The following is a 13,920-nucleotide window of genomic DNA, read 5'->3' as shown; positions in this document are numbered from 1 at the left end:
TTTTCCTTCTGCTCGCAAGGCAAGAATTTTCCTTCTGGGCGCAAGGCAAGGCAAGGCAAGAAAAACGGCACATTTCCAACTAACTGTTGCTTATGGCCAAACCACTCTGACAACGCCTGATCCCGTCTGATCTCAGAAGCTAAACAGAGTTGGGCCTGGTTAGTACTTGAGTGGGAGACTGCCTAGGAATACCAGGTACTGTAAGCATTTTATTTTGTCTTCTTGCAGAAATCTGTTTGAATTTTCCTTCTGCTCGCAAGGCAAGAATTTTCCTTCTGGGCGCAAGGCAAGGCAAGGCAAGGCAAGAAAAACGGCACATTTCCAACTAACTGTTGCTTATGGCCAAACCACTCTGACAACGCCTGATCCCGTCTGATCTCAGAAGCTAAACAGAGTTGGGCCTGGTTAGTACTTGAGTGGGAGACTGCCTAGGAATACCAGGTACTGTAAGCATTTTATTTTGTCTTCTAGCAGAAATCTGTTTGAATTTTCCTTCTGGTCGCAAGGCAAGAATTTTCCTTCTGGGCGCAAGGCAAGAAAAATGGCACATTTCCAACAAGCTGTTGCTTACGGCCAAACCACTCTGACAACGCCTGATCCTGTCAGATCTCAGAAACTAAACAGAGTTGGGCCTGTTTAGTACTTGAGTGGGAGACTGCCTAGTAATACCAGGTACTGTAAGCATTTTATTTTGTCTTCTTGCAGAAATCTGTTTGAATTTTCCTTCTGCTCGCAAGGCAAGAATTTTCCTTCTGGTCGCAAGGCAAGGCAAGAAAAACGGCACATTTCCAACTAACTGCTGCTTATGGCCAAACCACTCTGACAACGCCTGATCCCGTCTGATCTCAGAAGCTAAACAGAGTTGGGCCTGGATAGTACTTGAGTGGGAGACTGCCTAGGAATACCAGGTACTGTAAGCATTTTATTTTGTCTTCTAGCAGAAATCTGTTTGAATTTTCCTTCTGCTCGCAAGGCAAGAATTTTCCTTCTGGGCGCAAGGCAAGGCAAGGCAAGAAAAACGGCACATTTCCAACTCACTGTTGCTTATGGCCAAACCACTCTGACAACGCCTGATCCCGTCTGATCTCAGAAGCTAAACAGAGTTAGGCCTGGTTAGTACTTGAGTGGGAGACTGCCTAGGAATACCAGGTACTGTAAGCATTTTATTTTGTCTTCTTGCAGAAATCTGTTTGAATTTTCCTTCTGCTCGCAAGGCAAGAATTTTCCTTCTGGTCGCAAGGCAAGGCAAGGCAAGAAAAACGGCACATTTCCAACTAACTGTTGCTTATGGCCAAACCACTCTGACAACGCCTGATCCCGTCTGATCTCAGAAGCTAAACAGAGTTGGGCCTGGTTAGTACTTGAGTGGGAGACTGCCTAGGAATACCAGGTACTGTAAGCATTTTATTTTGTCTTCTAGCAGAAATCTGTTTGAATTTTCCTTCTGCTCGCAAGGCAAGAATTTTCCTTCTGGGCGCAAGGCAAGGCAAGGCAAGAAAAACGACACATTTCCAACTAACTGTTGCTTATGGCCAAACCACTCTGACAACGCCTGATCCTGTCTGATCTCAGAAGCTAAACAGAGTTGGGCCTGGTTAGTACTTGAGTGGGAGACTGCCTAGGAATACCAGGTACTGTAAGCATTTTATTTTGTCTACTTGCAGAAATCTGTTTGAATTTTCCTTCTGCTCGCAAGGCAAGAATTTTCCTTCTGGGCGCAAGGCAAGGCAAGGCAAGGCAAGGCAAGGCAAGGCAAGGCAAGGCAAGGCAAGGCAAGGCAAGGCAAGGCAAGGCACACATTTCCAGACTGTTGTTTACGTCCAAACCACTCTGACAATGCCTGATCCTGTCTGATCTGAGAAGCTAAACAGAGTTGGGCCTGGTTAGTACTTGAGTGTGAGACTGCCTAGGAATACCAGGTACTGTAAGCATTTTATTTTGTCTCCTTGCAGAAATCTGTTTGAATTTTCCTTCTGCTCGCAAGGCAAGAATTTTCCTTCTGGTCGCAAGGCAAGGCAAGAAAAACGGCACATTTCCAACTAACTGTTGCTTACGGCCAAACCACTCTGACAACGCCTGATCCCGTCTGATCTCAGAAGCTAAACAGAGTTGGGCCTGGTTAGTACTTGAGTGGGAGACTGCCTAGGAATACCAGGTACTGTAAGCATTTTATTTTGTCTTCTAGCAGAAATCTGTTTGAATTTTCCTTCTGCTCGCAAGGCAAGAATTTTCCTTCTGGGCGCAAGGCAAGGCAAGGCAAGAAAAACGGCACATTTCCAACTAACTGTTGCTTATGGCCAAACCACTCTGACAACGCCTGATCCCGTCTGATGTCAGAAGCTAAACAGAGTTGGGCCTGGTTAGTACTTGAGTGGGAGACTGCCTAGGAATACCAGGTACTGTAAGCATTTTATTTTGTCTTCTTGCAGAAATCTGTTTGAATTTTCCTTCTGGTCGCAAGGCAAGAATTTTCCTTCTGATCGCAAGGCAAGGCAAGAAAAACGGCACATTTCCAGACTATTGCTTATGTCCAAACCACTCTGACAATGCCTGATCCTGTCTGATCTGAGAAGCTAAACAGAGTTGGGCCTGTTTAGTACTTGAGTGGGAGACTGCCTAGTAATACCAGGTACTGTAAGCATTTTATTTTGTCTTCTTGCAGAAATCTGTTTGAATTTTCCTTCTGCTCGCAAGGCAAGAATTTTCCTTCTGGTCGCAAGGCAAGGCAAGAAAAACGGCACATTTCCAACTAACTGTTGCTTATGGCCAAACCACTCTGACAACGCCTGATCCCGTCTGATCTCAGAAGCTAAACAGAGTTGGGCCTGGTTAGTACTTGAGTGGGAGACTGCCTAGGAATACCAGGTACTGTAAGCATTTTATTTTGTCTTCTAGCAGAAATCTGTTTGAATTTTCCTTCTGCTCGCAAGGCAAGAATTTTCCTTCTGGGCGCAAGGCAAGGCAAGAAAAACGGCACATTTCCAACTAACTGTTGCTTATGGCCAAACCACTCTGACAACGCCTGATCCCGTCTGATCTCAGAAGCTAAACAGAGTTGGGCCTGGTTAGTACTTGAGTGGGAGACTGCCTAGGAATACCAGGTACTGTAAGCATTTTATTTTGTCTTCTTGCAGAAATCTGTTTGAATTTTCCTTCTGCTCGCAAGGCAAGAATTTTCCTTCTGGGCGCAAGGCAAGGCAAGGCAAGAAAAACGGCACATTTCCAACTAACTGTTGCTTATGGCCAAACCACTCTGACATCGCCTGATCCCGTCTGATCTCAGAAACTAAACAGAGTTGGGCCTGGTTAGTACTTGAGTGGGAGACTGAATAGGAATACCAGGTACTGTAAGCATTTTATTTTGTCTTCTAGCAGAAATCTGTTTGAATTTTCCTTCTGCTCGCAAGGCAAGAATTTTCCTTCTGGGCGCAAGGCAAGGCAAGGCAAGAAAAACGGCACATTTCCAACTAACTGTTGCTTATGGCCAAACCACTCTGACAACGCCTGATCCCGTCTGATCTCAGAAGCTAAACAGAGTTGGGCCTGGTTAGTACTTGAGTGGGAGACTGCCTAGGAATACCAGGTACTGTAAGCATTTTATTTTGTCTTCTTGCAGAAATCTGTTTGAATTTTCCTTCTGCTCGCAAGGCAAGAATTTTCCTTCTGGGCGCAAGGCAAGGCAAGGCAAGGCAAGAAAAACGGCACATTTCCAACTAACTGTTGCTTATGGCCAAACCACTCTGACAACGCCTGATCCCGTCTGATCTCAGAAGCTAAACAGAGTTGGGCCTGGTTAGTACTTGAGTGGGAGACTGCCTAGGAATACCAGGTACTGTAAGCATTTTATTTTGTCTTCTAGCAGAAATCTGTTTGAATTTTCCTTCTGGTCGCAAGGCAAGAATTTTCCTTCTGGGCGCAAGGCAAGAAAAATGGCACATTTCCAACAAGCTGTTGCTTACGGCCAAACCACTCTGACAACGCCTGATCCTGTCAGATCTCAGAAACTAAACAGAGTTGGGCCTGTTTAGTACTTGAGTGGGAGACTGCCTAGTAATACCAGGTACTGTAAGCATTTTATTTTGTCTTCTTGCAGAAATCTGTTTGAATTTTCCTTCTGCTCGCAAGGCAAGAATTTTCCTTCTGGTCGCAAGGCAAGGCAAGAAAAACGGCACATTTCCAACTAACTGCTGCTTATGGCCAAACCACTCTGACAACGCCTGATCCCGTCTGATCTCAGAAGCTAAACAGAGTTGGGCCTGGATAGTACTTGAGTGGGAGACTGCCTAGGAATACCAGGTACTGTAAGCATTTTATTTTGTCTTCTAGCAGAAATCTGTTTGAATTTTCCTTCTGCTCGCAAGGCAAGAATTTTCCTTCTGGGCGCAAGGCAAGGCAAGGCAAGAAAAACGGCACATTTCCAACTCACTGTTGCTTATGGCCAAACCACTCTGACAACGCCTGATCCAGTCTGATCTCAGAAGCTAAACAGAGTTAGGCCTGGTTAGTACTTGAGTGGGAGACTGCCTAGGAATACCAGGTACTGTAAGCATTTTATTTTGTCTTCTTGCAGAAATCTGTTTGAATTTTCCTTCTGCTCGCAAGGCAAGAATTTTCCTTCTGGTCGCAAGGCAAGGCAAGGCAAGAAAAACGGCACATTTCCAACTAACTGTTGCTTATGGCCAAACCACTCTGACAACGCCTGATCCCGTCTGATCTCAGAAGCTAAACAGAGTTGGGCCTGGTTAGTACTTGAGTGGGAGACTGCCTAGGAATACCAGGTACTGTAAGCATTTTATTTTGTCTTCTAGCAGAAATCTGTTTGAATTTTCCTTCTGCTCGCAAGGCAAGAATTTTCCTTCTGGGCGCAAGGCAAGGCAAGGCAAGAAAAACGACACATTTCCAACTAACTGTTGCTTATGGCCAAACCACTCTGACAACGCCTGATCCCATCTGATCTCAGAAGCTAAACAGAGTTGGGCCTGGTTAGTACTTGAGTGGGAGACTGCCTAGGAATACCAGGTACTGTAAGCATTTTATTTTGTCTTCTTGCAGAAATCTGTTTGAATTTTCCTTCTGCTCGCAAGGCAAGAATTTTCCTTCTGGGCGCAAGGCAAGGCAAGGCAAGGCAAGGCAAGGCAAGGCAAGGCAAGGCAAGGCAAGGCAAGGCAAGGCAAGGCAAGGCAAGGCAAGGCAAGGCAAGGCAAGGCAAGGCAAGGCAAGGCGCACATTTCCAGACTGTTGTTTATGTCCAAACCACTCTGACAATGCCTGATCCTGTCTGATCTGAGAAGCTAAACAGAGTTGGGCCTGGTTAGTACTTGAGTGTGAGACTGCCTAGGAATACCAGGTACTGTAAGCATTTTATTTTGTCTCCTTGCAGAAATCTGTTTGAATTTTCCTTCTGCTCGCAAGGCAAGAATTTTCCTTCTGGGCGCAAGGCAAGGCAAGAAAAACGGCACATTTCCAACTAGCTGTTGCTTATGGCCAAACCACTCTGACAACGCCTGATCCCGTCTGATGTCAGAAGCTAAACAGAGTTGGGCCTGGTTAGTACTTGAGTGGGAGACTGCCTAGGAATACCAGGTACTGTAAGCATTTTATTTTGTCTTCTTGCAGAAATCTGTTTGAATTTTCCTTCTGGTCGCAAGGCAAGAATTTTCCTTCTGATCGCAAGGCAAGAAAAATGGCACATTTCCAACAAGCTGTTGCTTACGGCCAAACCACTCTGACAACGCCTGATCCTGTCAGATCTCAGAAACTAAACAGAGCTGGGCCTGTTTAGTACTTGAGTGGGAGACTGCCTAGTAATACCAGGTACTGTAAGCATTTTATTTTGTCTTCTTGCAGAAATCTGTTTGAATTTTCCTTCTGCTCGCAAGGCAAGAATTTTCCTTCTGGTCGCAAGGCAAGGCAAGAAAAACGGCACATTTCCAACTAACTGTTGCTTATGGCCAAACCACTCTGACAACGCCTGATCCTGTCTGATCTCAGAAGCTAAACAGAGTTGGGCCTGGTTAGTACTTGAGTGGGAGACTGCCTAGGAATACCAGGTACTGTGAGCATTTTATTTTGTCTTCTTGCAGAAATCTGTTTGAATTTTCCTTCTGCTCGCAAGGCAAGAATTTTCCTTCTGGGCGCAAGGCAAGGCAAGGCAAGAAAAACGGCACATTTCCAACTAACCGTTGCTTATGGCCAAACCACTCTGACAACGCCTGATCCCGTCTGATCTCAGAAGCTAAACAGAGTTGGGCCTGGTTAGTACTTGAGTGGGAGACTGCCTAGGAATACCAGGTACTGTAAGCATTTTATTTTGTCTTCTTGCAGAAATCTGTTTGAATTTTCCTTCTGCTCGCAAGGCAAGAATTTTCCTTCTGGGCGCAAGGCAAGGCAAGGCAAGGCAAGGCAAGGCAAGGCAAGGCAAGGCAAGGCAAGGCAAGGCAAGGCAAGGCAAGGCAAGGCAAGGCAAGGCAAGGCAAGGCAAGGCAAGGCAAGGCGCACATTTCCAGACTGTTGTTTACGTCCAAACCACTCTGACAATGCCTGATCCTGTCTGATCTGAGAAGCTAAACAGAGTTGGGCCTGGTTAGTACTTGAGTGTGAGACTGCCTAGGAATACCAAGTACTGTAAGCATTTTATTTTGTCTTCTTGCAGAAATCTGTTTGAATTTTCCTTCTGCTCGCAAGGCAAGAATTTTCCTTCTGGGCGCAAGGCAAGGCAAGGCAAGAAAAACGACACATTTCCAACTAACTGTTGCTTATGGCCAAACCACTCTGACAACGCCTGATCCCGTCTGATCTCAGAAGCTAAACAGAGTTGGGCCTGGTTAGTACTTGAGTGGGAGACTGCCTAGGAATACCAGGTACTGTAAGCATTTTATTTTGTCTTCTTGCAGAAATCTGTTTGAATTTTCCTTCTGCTCGCAAGGCAAGAATTTTCCTTCTGGGCGCAAGGCAAGGCAAGGCAAGGCAAGGCAAGGCAAGGCAAGGCAAGGCAAGGCAAGGCAAGGCAAGGCAAGGCAAGGCAAGGCACACATTTCCAGACTGTTGTTTACGTCCAAACCACTCTGACAATGCCTGATCCTGTCTGATCTGAGAAGCTAAACAGAGTTGGGCCTGGTTAGTACTTGAGTGTGAGACTGCCTAGGAATACCAGGTACTGTAAGCATTTTATTTTGTCTCCTTGCAGAAATCTGTTTGAATTTTCCTTCTGCTCGCAAGGCAAGAATTTTCCTTCTGGTCGCAAGGCAAGGCAAGAAAAACGGCACATTTCCAACTAACTGTTGCTTACGGCCAAACCACTCTGACAACGCCTGATCCCGTCTGATCTCAGAAGCTAAACAGAGTTGGGCCTGGTTAGTACTTGAGTGGGAGACTGCCTAGGAATACCAGGTACTGTAAGCATTTTATTTTGTCTTCTAGCAGAAATCTGTTTGAATTTTCCTTCTGGTCGCAAGGCAAGAATTTTCCTTCTGATCGCAAGGCAAGGCAAGAAAAACGGCACATTTCCAGACTATTGCTTATGTCCAAACCACTCTGACAATGCCTGATCCTGTCTGATCTGAGAAGCTAAACAGAGTTGGGCCTGTTTAGTACTTGAGTGGGAGACTGCCTAGTAATACCAGGTACTGTAAGCATTTTATTTTGTCTTCTTGCAGAAATCTGTTTGAATTTTCCTTCTGCTCGCAAGGCAAGAATTTTCCTTCTGGTCGCAAGGCAAGGCAAGAAAAACGGCACATTTCCAACTAACTGTTGCTTATGGCCAAACCACTCTGACAACGCCTGATCCCGTCTGATCTCAGAAGCTAAACAGAGTTGGGCCTGGTTAGTACTTGAGTGGGAGACTGCCTAGGAATACCAGGTACTGTAAGCATTTTATTTTGTCTTCTAGCAGAAATCTGTTTGAATTTTCCTTCTGCTCGCAAGGCAAGAATTTTCCTTCTGGGCGCAAGGCAAGGCAAGAAAAACGGCACATTTCCAACTAACTGTTGCTTATGGCCAAACCACTCTGACAACGCCTGATCCCGTCTGATCTCAGAAGCTAAACAGAGTTGGGCCTGGTTAGTACTTGAGTGGGAGACTGCCTAGGAATACCAGGTACTGTAAGCATTTTATTTTGTCTTCTTGCAGAAATCTGTTTGAATTTTCCTTCTGCTCGCAAGGCAAGAATTTTCCTTCTGGGCGCAAGGCAAGGCAAGGCAAGGCAAGGCAAGGCAAGGCAAGGCAAGGCAAGGCAAGGCAAGGCAAGGCAAGGCAAGGCAAGGCAAGGCAAGGCAAGGCAAGGCAAGGCGCACATTTCCAGACTGTTGTTTACGTCCAAACCACTCTGACAATGCCTGATCCTGTCTGATCTGAGAAGCTAAACAGAGTTGGGCCTGGTTAGTACTTGAGTGTGAGACTGCCTAGGAATACCAAGTACTGTAAGCATTTTATTTTGTCTCCTTGCAGAAATCTGTTTGAATTTTCCTTCTGCTCGCAAGGCAAGAATTTTCCTTCTGGGCGCAAGGCAAGGCAAGAAAAACGGCACATTTCCAACTAACTGTTGCTTATGGCCAAACCACTCTGACAACGTCTGATCCTGTCTGATCTCAGAAGCTAAACAGAGTTGGGCCTGGTTAGTACTTGAGTGGGAGACTGCCTAGGAATACCAGGTACTGTAAGCATTTTATTTTGTCTTCTTGCAGAAATCGACAATGCCTGATCCTGTCTGATCTGAGAAGCTAAACAGAGTTGGGCCTGGTTAGTACTTGAGTGTGAGACTGCCTAGGAATACCAAGTACTGTAAGCATTTTATTTTGTCTCCTTGCAGAAATCTGTTTGAATTTTCCTTCTGCTCGCAAGGCAAGAATTTTCCTTCTGGGCGCAAGGCAAGGCAAGAAAAACGGCACATTTCCAACTAACTGTTGCTTATGGCCAAACCACTCTGACAACGTCTGATCCTGTCTGATCTCAGAAGCTAAACAGAGTTGGGCCTGGTTAGTACTTGAGTGGGAGACTGCCTAGGAATACCAGGTACTGTAAGCATTTTATTTTGTCTTCTTGCAGAAATCTGTTTGAATTTTCCTTCTGCTCGCAAGGCAAGAATTTTCCTTCTGGGCGCAAGGCAAGGCAAGGCAAGGCAAGGCAAGGCAAGGCAAGGCAAGGCAAGGCAAGGCAAGGCAAGGCAAGGCAAGGCGCACATTTCCAGACTGTTGTTTACGTCCAAACCACTCTGACAATGCCTGATCCTGTCTGATCTGAGAAGCTAAACAGAGTTGGGCCTGGTTAGTACTTGAGTGTGAGACTGCCTAGGAATACCAGGTACTGTAAGCATTTTATTTTGTCTCCTTGCAGAAATCTGTTTGAATTTTCCTTCTGCTCGCAAGGCAAGAATTTTCCTTCTGGTCGCAAGGCAAGGCAAGAAAAACGGCACATTTCCAACTAACTGTTGCTTACGGCCAAACCACTCTGACAACGCCTGATCCCGTCTGATCTCAGAAGCTAAACAGAGTTGGGCCTGGTTAGTACTTGAGTGGGAGACTGCCTAGGAATACCAGGTACTGTAAGCATTTTATTTTGTCTTCTAGCAGAAATCTGTTTGAATTTTCCTTCTGCTCGCAAGGCAAGAATTTTCCTTCTGGGCGCAAGGCAAGGCAAGGCAAGAAAAACGGCACATTTTCAACTAACTGTTGCTTATGGCCAAACCACTCTGACAACGCCTGATCCCGTCTGATGTCAGAAGCTAAACAGAGTTGGGCCTGGTTAGTACTTGAGTGGGAGACTGCCTAGGAATACCAGGTACTGTAAGCATTTTATTTTGTCTTCTTGCAGAAATCTGTTTGAATTTTCCTTCTGGTCGCAAGGCAAGAATTTTCCTTCTGATCGCAAGGCAAGGCAAGAAAAACGGCACATTTCCAGACTATTGCTTATGTCCAAACCACTCTGACAATGCCTGATCCTGTCTGATCTGAGAAGCTAAACAGAGTTGGGCCTGTTTAGTACTTGAGTGGGAGACTGCCTAGTAATACCAGGTACTGTAAGCATTTTATTTTGTCTTCTTGCAGAAATCTGTTTGAATTTTCCTTCTGCTCGCAAGGCAAGAATTTTCCTTCTGGTCGCAAGGCAAGGCAAGAAAAACGGCACATTTCCAACTAACTGTTGCTTATGGCCAAACCACTCTGACAACGCCTGATCCCGTCTGATCTCAGAAGCTAAACAGAGTTGGGCCTGGTTAGTACTTGAGTGGGAGACTGCCTAGGAATACCAGGTACTGTAAGCATTTTATTTTGTCTTCTAGCAGAAATCTGTTTGAATTTTCCTTCTGCTCGCAAGGCAAGAATTTTCCTTCTGGGCGCAAGGCAAGGCAAGAAAAACGGCACATTTCCAACTAACTGTTGCTTATGGCCAAACCACTCTGACAACGCCTGATCCCGTCTGATCTCAGAAGCTAAACAGAGTTGGGCCTGGTTAGTACTTGAGTGGGAGACTGCCTAGGAATACCAGGTACTGTAAGCATTTTATTTTGTCTTCTTGCAGAAATCTGTTTGAATTTTCCTTCTGCTCGCAAGGCAAGAATTTTCCTTCTGGGCGCAAGGCAAGGCAAGGCAAGAAAAACGGCACATTTCCAACTAACTGTTGCTTATGGCCAAACCACTCTGACATCGCCTGATCCCGTCTGATCTCAGAAACTAAACAGAGTTGGGCCTGGTTAGTACTTGAGTGGGAGACTGAATAGGAATACCAGGTACTGTAAGCATTTTATTTTGTCTTCTAGCAGAAATCTGTTTGAATTTTCCTTCTGCTCGCAAGGCAAGAATTTTCCTTCTGGGCGCAAGGCAAGGCAAGGCAAGAAAAACGGCACATTTCCAACTAACTGTTGCTTATGGCCAAACCACTCTGACAACGCCTGATCCCGTCTGATCTCAGAAGCTAAACAGAGTTGGGCCTGGTTAGTACTTGAGTGGGAGACTGCCTAGGAATACCAGGTACTGTAAGCATTTTATTTTGTCTTCTTGCAGAAATCTGTTTGAATTTTCCTTCTGCTCGCAAGGCAAGAATTTTCCTTCTGGGCGCAAGGCAAGGCAAGGCAAGGCAAGAAAAACGGCACATTTCCAACTAACTGTTGCTTATGGCCAAACCACTCTGACAACGCCTGATCCCGTCTGATCTCAGAAGCTAAACAGAGTTGGGCCTGGTTAGTACTTGAGTGGGAGACTGCCTAGGAATACCAGGTACTGTAAGCATTTTATTTTGTCTTCTAGCAGAAATCTGTTTGAATTTTCCTTCTGGTCGCAAGGCAAGAATTTTCCTTCTGGGCGCAAGGCAAGAAAAATGGCACATTTCCAACAAGCTGTTGCTTACGGCCAAACCACTCTGACAACGCCTGATCCTGTCAGATCTCAGAAACTAAACAGAGTTGGGCCTGTTTAGTACTTGAGTGGGAGACTGCCTAGTAATACCAGGTACTGTAAGCATTTTATTTTGTCTTCTTGCAGAAATCTGTTTGAATTTTCCTTCTGCTCGCAAGGCAAGAATTTTCCTTCTGGTCGCAAGGCAAGGCAAGAAAAACGGCACATTTCCAACTAACTGCTGCTTATGGCCAAACCACTCTGACAACGCCTGATCCCGTCTGATCTCAGAAGCTAAACAGAGTTGGGCCTGGATAGTACTTGAGTGGGAGACTGCCTAGGAATACCAGGTACTGTAAGCATTTTATTTTGTCTTCTAGCAGAAATCTGTTTGAATTTTCCTTCTGCTCGCAAGGCAAGAATTTTCCTTCTGGGCGCAAGGCAAGGCAAGGCAAGAAAAACGGCACATTTCCAACTCACTGTTGCTTATGGCCAAACCACTCTGACAACGCCTGATCCCGTCTGATCTCAGAAGCTAAACAGAGTTAGGCCTGGTTAGTACTTGAGTGGGAGACTGCCTAGGAATACCAGGTACTGTAAGCATTTTATTTTGTCTTCTTGCAGAAATCTGTTTGAATTTTCCTTCTGCTCGCAAGGCAAGAATTTTCCTTCTGGTCGCAAGGCAAGGCAAGGCAAGAAAAACCGCACATTTCCAACTAACTGTTGCTTATGGCCAAACCACTCTGACAACGCCTGATCCCGTCTGATCTCAGAAGCTAAACAGAGTTGGGCCTGGTTAGTACTTGAGTGGGAGACTGCCTAGGAATACCAGGTACTGTAAGCATTTTATTTTGTCTTCTAGCAGAAATCTGTTTGAATTTTCCTTCTGCTCGCAAGGCAAGAATTTTCCTTCTGGGCGCAAGGCAAGGCAAGGCAAGAAAAACGACACATTTCCAACTAACTGTTGCTTATGGCCAAACCACTCTGACAACGCCTGATCCCGTCTGATCTCAGAAGCTAAACAGAGTTGGGCCTGGTTAGTACTTGAGTGGGAGACTGCCTAGGAATACCAGGTACTGTAAGCATTTTATTTTGTCTTCTTGCAGAAATCTGTTTGAATTTTCCTTCTGCTCGCAAGGCAAGAATTTTCCTTCTGGGCGCAAGGCAAGGCAAGGCAAGGCAAGGCAAGGCAAGGCAAGGCAAGGCAAGGCAAGGCACACATTTCCAGACTGTTGTTTACGTCCAAACCACTCTGACAATGCCTGATCCTGTCTGATCTGAGAAGCTAAACAGAGTTGGGCCTGGTTAGTACTTGAGTGTGAGACTGCCTAGGAATACCAGGTACTGTAAGCATTTTATTTTGTCTCCTTGCAGAAATCTGTTTGAATTTTCCTTCTGCTCGCAAGGCAAGAATTTTCCTTCTGGTCGCAAGGCAAGGCAAGAAAAACGGCACATTTCCAACTAACTGTTGCTTACGGCCAAACCACTCTGACAACGCCTGATCCCGTCTGATCTCAGAAGCTAAACAGAGTTGGGCCTGGTTAGTACTTGAGTGGGAGACTGCCTAGGAATACCAGGTACTGTAAGCATTTTATTTTGTCTTCTAGCAGAAATCTGTTTGAATTTTCCTTCTGCTCGCAAGGCAAGAATTTTCCTTCTGGGCGCAAGGCAAGGCAAGGCAAGAAAAACGGCACATTTCCAACTAACTGTTGCTTATGGCCAAACCACTCTGACAACGCCTGATCCCGTCTGATGTCAGAAGCTAAACAGAGTTGGGCCTGGTTAGTACTTGAGTGGGAGACTGCCTAGGAATACCAGGTACTGTAAGCATTTTATTTTGTCTTCTTGCAGAAATCTGTTTGAATTTTCCTTCTGGTCGCAAGGCAAGAATTTTCCTTCTGATCGCAAGGCAAGGCAAGAAAAACGGCACATTTCCAGACTATTGCTTATGTCCAAACCACTCTGACAATGCCTGATCCTGTCTGATCTGAGAAGCTAAACAGAGTTGGGCCTGTTTAGTACTTGAGTGGGAGACTGCCTAGTAATACCAGGTACTGTAAGCATTTTATTTTGTCTTCTTGCAGAAATCTGTTTGAATTTTCCTTCTGCTCGCAAGGCAAGAATTTTCCTTCTGGTCGCAAGGCAAGGCAAGAAAAACGGCACATTTCCAACTAACTGTTGCTTATGGCCAAACCACTCTGACAACGCCTGATCCCGTCTGATCTCAGAAGCTAAACAGAGTTGGGCCTGGTTAGTACTTGAGTGGGAGACTGCCTAGGAATACCAGGTACTGTAAGCATTTTATTTTGTCTTCTAGCAGAAATCTGTTTGAATTTTCCTTCTGCTCGCAAGGCAAGAATTTTCCTTCTGGGCGCAAGGCAAGGCAAGAAAAACGGCACATTTCCAACTAACTGTTGCTTATGGCCAAACCACTCTGACAACGCCTGATCCCGTCTGATCTCAGAAGCTAAACAGAGTTGGGCCTGGTTAGTACTTGAGTGGGAGACTGCCTAGGAATACCAGGTACTGTAAGCATTTTATTTTGTCTTCTTGCAGAAATCTGTTTGAATTTTCCTTCTGCTCGCAAGGCAAGAAT

The 13,920-nt window shown here is 45.5% G+C and overlaps 28 non-coding genes and 26 pseudogenes across 28 annotated transcripts; all 54 read left to right on the top strand.

Moving 5' to 3' along the window:
- The first annotated feature begins 88 nt into the window (after positions 1-88).
- LOC132877024 (5S ribosomal RNA) lies at positions 89-207 on the top strand. Its single transcript, XR_009652717.1, has one exon. It is a non-coding gene; the product is annotated as a 5S ribosomal RNA (ribosomal RNA).
- Positions 208-334: 127 nt separating this feature from the next.
- On the top strand, positions 335-453 carry LOC132877023 (5S ribosomal RNA). Its single transcript, XR_009652716.1, has one exon. It is a non-coding gene; the product is annotated as a 5S ribosomal RNA (ribosomal RNA).
- Positions 454-565: 112 nt separating this feature from the next.
- On the top strand, positions 566-684 carry LOC132879695 (5S ribosomal RNA; annotated as a pseudogene).
- A 117-nt stretch (positions 685-801) lies between these two features.
- LOC132877798 (5S ribosomal RNA) lies at positions 802-920 on the top strand. The gene has a single exon (XR_009653465.1). It is a non-coding gene; the product is annotated as a 5S ribosomal RNA (ribosomal RNA).
- A 122-nt stretch (positions 921-1,042) lies between these two features.
- Positions 1,043-1,161, top strand: LOC132878216 (5S ribosomal RNA; annotated as a pseudogene).
- A 122-nt stretch (positions 1,162-1,283) lies between these two features.
- On the top strand, positions 1,284-1,402 carry LOC132877022 (5S ribosomal RNA). Its single transcript, XR_009652715.1, has one exon. It is a non-coding gene; the product is annotated as a 5S ribosomal RNA (ribosomal RNA).
- A 122-nt stretch (positions 1,403-1,524) lies between these two features.
- LOC132878160 (5S ribosomal RNA) lies at positions 1,525-1,643 on the top strand (annotated as a pseudogene).
- Positions 1,644-1,812: 169 nt separating this feature from the next.
- On the top strand, positions 1,813-1,931 carry LOC132880548 (5S ribosomal RNA; annotated as a pseudogene).
- Positions 1,932-2,048: 117 nt separating this feature from the next.
- Positions 2,049-2,167, top strand: LOC132880470 (5S ribosomal RNA). The gene has a single exon (XR_009653940.1). It is a non-coding gene; the product is annotated as a 5S ribosomal RNA (ribosomal RNA).
- Positions 2,168-2,289: 122 nt separating this feature from the next.
- On the top strand, positions 2,290-2,408 carry LOC132878396 (5S ribosomal RNA; annotated as a pseudogene).
- Positions 2,409-2,522: 114 nt separating this feature from the next.
- LOC132881255 (5S ribosomal RNA) lies at positions 2,523-2,641 on the top strand (annotated as a pseudogene).
- A 117-nt stretch (positions 2,642-2,758) lies between these two features.
- On the top strand, positions 2,759-2,877 carry LOC132877021 (5S ribosomal RNA). The gene has a single exon (XR_009652714.1). It is a non-coding gene; the product is annotated as a 5S ribosomal RNA (ribosomal RNA).
- Positions 2,878-2,994: 117 nt separating this feature from the next.
- On the top strand, positions 2,995-3,113 carry LOC132877020 (5S ribosomal RNA). Its single transcript, XR_009652713.1, has one exon. It is a non-coding gene; the product is annotated as a 5S ribosomal RNA (ribosomal RNA).
- A 122-nt stretch (positions 3,114-3,235) lies between these two features.
- Positions 3,236-3,354, top strand: LOC132879423 (5S ribosomal RNA; annotated as a pseudogene).
- Positions 3,355-3,476: 122 nt separating this feature from the next.
- LOC132877019 (5S ribosomal RNA) lies at positions 3,477-3,595 on the top strand. Its single transcript, XR_009652712.1, has one exon. It is a non-coding gene; the product is annotated as a 5S ribosomal RNA (ribosomal RNA).
- A 127-nt stretch (positions 3,596-3,722) lies between these two features.
- On the top strand, positions 3,723-3,841 carry LOC132877018 (5S ribosomal RNA). Its single transcript, XR_009652711.1, has one exon. It is a non-coding gene; the product is annotated as a 5S ribosomal RNA (ribosomal RNA).
- Positions 3,842-3,953: 112 nt separating this feature from the next.
- Positions 3,954-4,072, top strand: LOC132879694 (5S ribosomal RNA; annotated as a pseudogene).
- Positions 4,073-4,189: 117 nt separating this feature from the next.
- Positions 4,190-4,308, top strand: LOC132877797 (5S ribosomal RNA). The gene has a single exon (XR_009653464.1). It is a non-coding gene; the product is annotated as a 5S ribosomal RNA (ribosomal RNA).
- A 122-nt stretch (positions 4,309-4,430) lies between these two features.
- LOC132879410 (5S ribosomal RNA) lies at positions 4,431-4,549 on the top strand (annotated as a pseudogene).
- A 122-nt stretch (positions 4,550-4,671) lies between these two features.
- LOC132877017 (5S ribosomal RNA) lies at positions 4,672-4,790 on the top strand. Its single transcript, XR_009652710.1, has one exon. It is a non-coding gene; the product is annotated as a 5S ribosomal RNA (ribosomal RNA).
- A 122-nt stretch (positions 4,791-4,912) lies between these two features.
- Positions 4,913-5,031, top strand: LOC132876828 (5S ribosomal RNA). The gene has a single exon (XR_009652529.1). It is a non-coding gene; the product is annotated as a 5S ribosomal RNA (ribosomal RNA).
- Positions 5,032-5,240: 209 nt separating this feature from the next.
- Positions 5,241-5,359, top strand: LOC132881236 (5S ribosomal RNA; annotated as a pseudogene).
- Positions 5,360-5,476: 117 nt separating this feature from the next.
- On the top strand, positions 5,477-5,595 carry LOC132878395 (5S ribosomal RNA; annotated as a pseudogene).
- Positions 5,596-5,707: 112 nt separating this feature from the next.
- On the top strand, positions 5,708-5,826 carry LOC132879853 (5S ribosomal RNA; annotated as a pseudogene).
- A 117-nt stretch (positions 5,827-5,943) lies between these two features.
- On the top strand, positions 5,944-6,062 carry LOC132878613 (5S ribosomal RNA; annotated as a pseudogene).
- A 122-nt stretch (positions 6,063-6,184) lies between these two features.
- LOC132877015 (5S ribosomal RNA) lies at positions 6,185-6,303 on the top strand. The gene has a single exon (XR_009652708.1). It is a non-coding gene; the product is annotated as a 5S ribosomal RNA (ribosomal RNA).
- A 450-nt stretch (positions 6,304-6,753) lies between these two features.
- LOC132877014 (5S ribosomal RNA) lies at positions 6,754-6,872 on the top strand. The gene has a single exon (XR_009652707.1). It is a non-coding gene; the product is annotated as a 5S ribosomal RNA (ribosomal RNA).
- Positions 6,873-7,046: 174 nt separating this feature from the next.
- LOC132880547 (5S ribosomal RNA) lies at positions 7,047-7,165 on the top strand (annotated as a pseudogene).
- A 117-nt stretch (positions 7,166-7,282) lies between these two features.
- Positions 7,283-7,401, top strand: LOC132880458 (5S ribosomal RNA). Its single transcript, XR_009653939.1, has one exon. It is a non-coding gene; the product is annotated as a 5S ribosomal RNA (ribosomal RNA).
- A 114-nt stretch (positions 7,402-7,515) lies between these two features.
- LOC132881254 (5S ribosomal RNA) lies at positions 7,516-7,634 on the top strand (annotated as a pseudogene).
- A 117-nt stretch (positions 7,635-7,751) lies between these two features.
- Positions 7,752-7,870, top strand: LOC132877013 (5S ribosomal RNA). The gene has a single exon (XR_009652706.1). It is a non-coding gene; the product is annotated as a 5S ribosomal RNA (ribosomal RNA).
- A 117-nt stretch (positions 7,871-7,987) lies between these two features.
- On the top strand, positions 7,988-8,106 carry LOC132877012 (5S ribosomal RNA). Its single transcript, XR_009652705.1, has one exon. It is a non-coding gene; the product is annotated as a 5S ribosomal RNA (ribosomal RNA).
- A 435-nt stretch (positions 8,107-8,541) lies between these two features.
- On the top strand, positions 8,542-8,660 carry LOC132878761 (5S ribosomal RNA; annotated as a pseudogene).
- A 242-nt stretch (positions 8,661-8,902) lies between these two features.
- LOC132878760 (5S ribosomal RNA) lies at positions 8,903-9,021 on the top strand (annotated as a pseudogene).
- A 169-nt stretch (positions 9,022-9,190) lies between these two features.
- Positions 9,191-9,309, top strand: LOC132880546 (5S ribosomal RNA; annotated as a pseudogene).
- Positions 9,310-9,426: 117 nt separating this feature from the next.
- On the top strand, positions 9,427-9,545 carry LOC132880447 (5S ribosomal RNA). Its single transcript, XR_009653938.1, has one exon. It is a non-coding gene; the product is annotated as a 5S ribosomal RNA (ribosomal RNA).
- Positions 9,546-9,667: 122 nt separating this feature from the next.
- Positions 9,668-9,786, top strand: LOC132878394 (5S ribosomal RNA; annotated as a pseudogene).
- A 114-nt stretch (positions 9,787-9,900) lies between these two features.
- Positions 9,901-10,019, top strand: LOC132881253 (5S ribosomal RNA; annotated as a pseudogene).
- A 117-nt stretch (positions 10,020-10,136) lies between these two features.
- On the top strand, positions 10,137-10,255 carry LOC132877011 (5S ribosomal RNA). The gene has a single exon (XR_009652704.1). It is a non-coding gene; the product is annotated as a 5S ribosomal RNA (ribosomal RNA).
- Positions 10,256-10,372: 117 nt separating this feature from the next.
- Positions 10,373-10,491, top strand: LOC132877010 (5S ribosomal RNA). The gene has a single exon (XR_009652703.1). It is a non-coding gene; the product is annotated as a 5S ribosomal RNA (ribosomal RNA).
- Positions 10,492-10,613: 122 nt separating this feature from the next.
- On the top strand, positions 10,614-10,732 carry LOC132879422 (5S ribosomal RNA; annotated as a pseudogene).
- Positions 10,733-10,854: 122 nt separating this feature from the next.
- On the top strand, positions 10,855-10,973 carry LOC132877009 (5S ribosomal RNA). The gene has a single exon (XR_009652702.1). It is a non-coding gene; the product is annotated as a 5S ribosomal RNA (ribosomal RNA).
- Positions 10,974-11,100: 127 nt separating this feature from the next.
- LOC132877008 (5S ribosomal RNA) lies at positions 11,101-11,219 on the top strand. The gene has a single exon (XR_009652701.1). It is a non-coding gene; the product is annotated as a 5S ribosomal RNA (ribosomal RNA).
- Positions 11,220-11,331: 112 nt separating this feature from the next.
- Positions 11,332-11,450, top strand: LOC132879693 (5S ribosomal RNA; annotated as a pseudogene).
- A 117-nt stretch (positions 11,451-11,567) lies between these two features.
- LOC132877796 (5S ribosomal RNA) lies at positions 11,568-11,686 on the top strand. The gene has a single exon (XR_009653463.1). It is a non-coding gene; the product is annotated as a 5S ribosomal RNA (ribosomal RNA).
- A 122-nt stretch (positions 11,687-11,808) lies between these two features.
- LOC132878214 (5S ribosomal RNA) lies at positions 11,809-11,927 on the top strand (annotated as a pseudogene).
- Positions 11,928-12,049: 122 nt separating this feature from the next.
- Positions 12,050-12,168, top strand: LOC132877007 (5S ribosomal RNA). Its single transcript, XR_009652700.1, has one exon. It is a non-coding gene; the product is annotated as a 5S ribosomal RNA (ribosomal RNA).
- A 122-nt stretch (positions 12,169-12,290) lies between these two features.
- LOC132877006 (5S ribosomal RNA) lies at positions 12,291-12,409 on the top strand. Its single transcript, XR_009652699.1, has one exon. It is a non-coding gene; the product is annotated as a 5S ribosomal RNA (ribosomal RNA).
- Positions 12,410-12,558: 149 nt separating this feature from the next.
- On the top strand, positions 12,559-12,677 carry LOC132880545 (5S ribosomal RNA; annotated as a pseudogene).
- Positions 12,678-12,794: 117 nt separating this feature from the next.
- Positions 12,795-12,913, top strand: LOC132880435 (5S ribosomal RNA). The gene has a single exon (XR_009653937.1). It is a non-coding gene; the product is annotated as a 5S ribosomal RNA (ribosomal RNA).
- A 122-nt stretch (positions 12,914-13,035) lies between these two features.
- LOC132878392 (5S ribosomal RNA) lies at positions 13,036-13,154 on the top strand (annotated as a pseudogene).
- Positions 13,155-13,268: 114 nt separating this feature from the next.
- LOC132881252 (5S ribosomal RNA) lies at positions 13,269-13,387 on the top strand (annotated as a pseudogene).
- Positions 13,388-13,504: 117 nt separating this feature from the next.
- LOC132877004 (5S ribosomal RNA) lies at positions 13,505-13,623 on the top strand. Its single transcript, XR_009652697.1, has one exon. It is a non-coding gene; the product is annotated as a 5S ribosomal RNA (ribosomal RNA).
- Positions 13,624-13,740: 117 nt separating this feature from the next.
- LOC132877003 (5S ribosomal RNA) lies at positions 13,741-13,859 on the top strand. The gene has a single exon (XR_009652696.1). It is a non-coding gene; the product is annotated as a 5S ribosomal RNA (ribosomal RNA).
- Positions 13,860-13,920: the final 61 nt, after the last annotated feature.

The sequence above is a fragment of the Neoarius graeffei genome (assembly GCF_027579695.1).
Source record: "Neoarius graeffei isolate fNeoGra1 chromosome 18 unlocalized genomic scaffold, fNeoGra1.pri SUPER_18_unloc_1, whole genome shotgun sequence".
NCBI classification, from domain to species: Eukaryota; Metazoa; Chordata; class Actinopteri; order Siluriformes; family Ariidae; genus Neoarius; species Neoarius graeffei.
The sequence above is the reverse complement of the archived record's forward strand: the minus strand, read 5'-3'. Positions and strand labels throughout refer to the sequence as shown.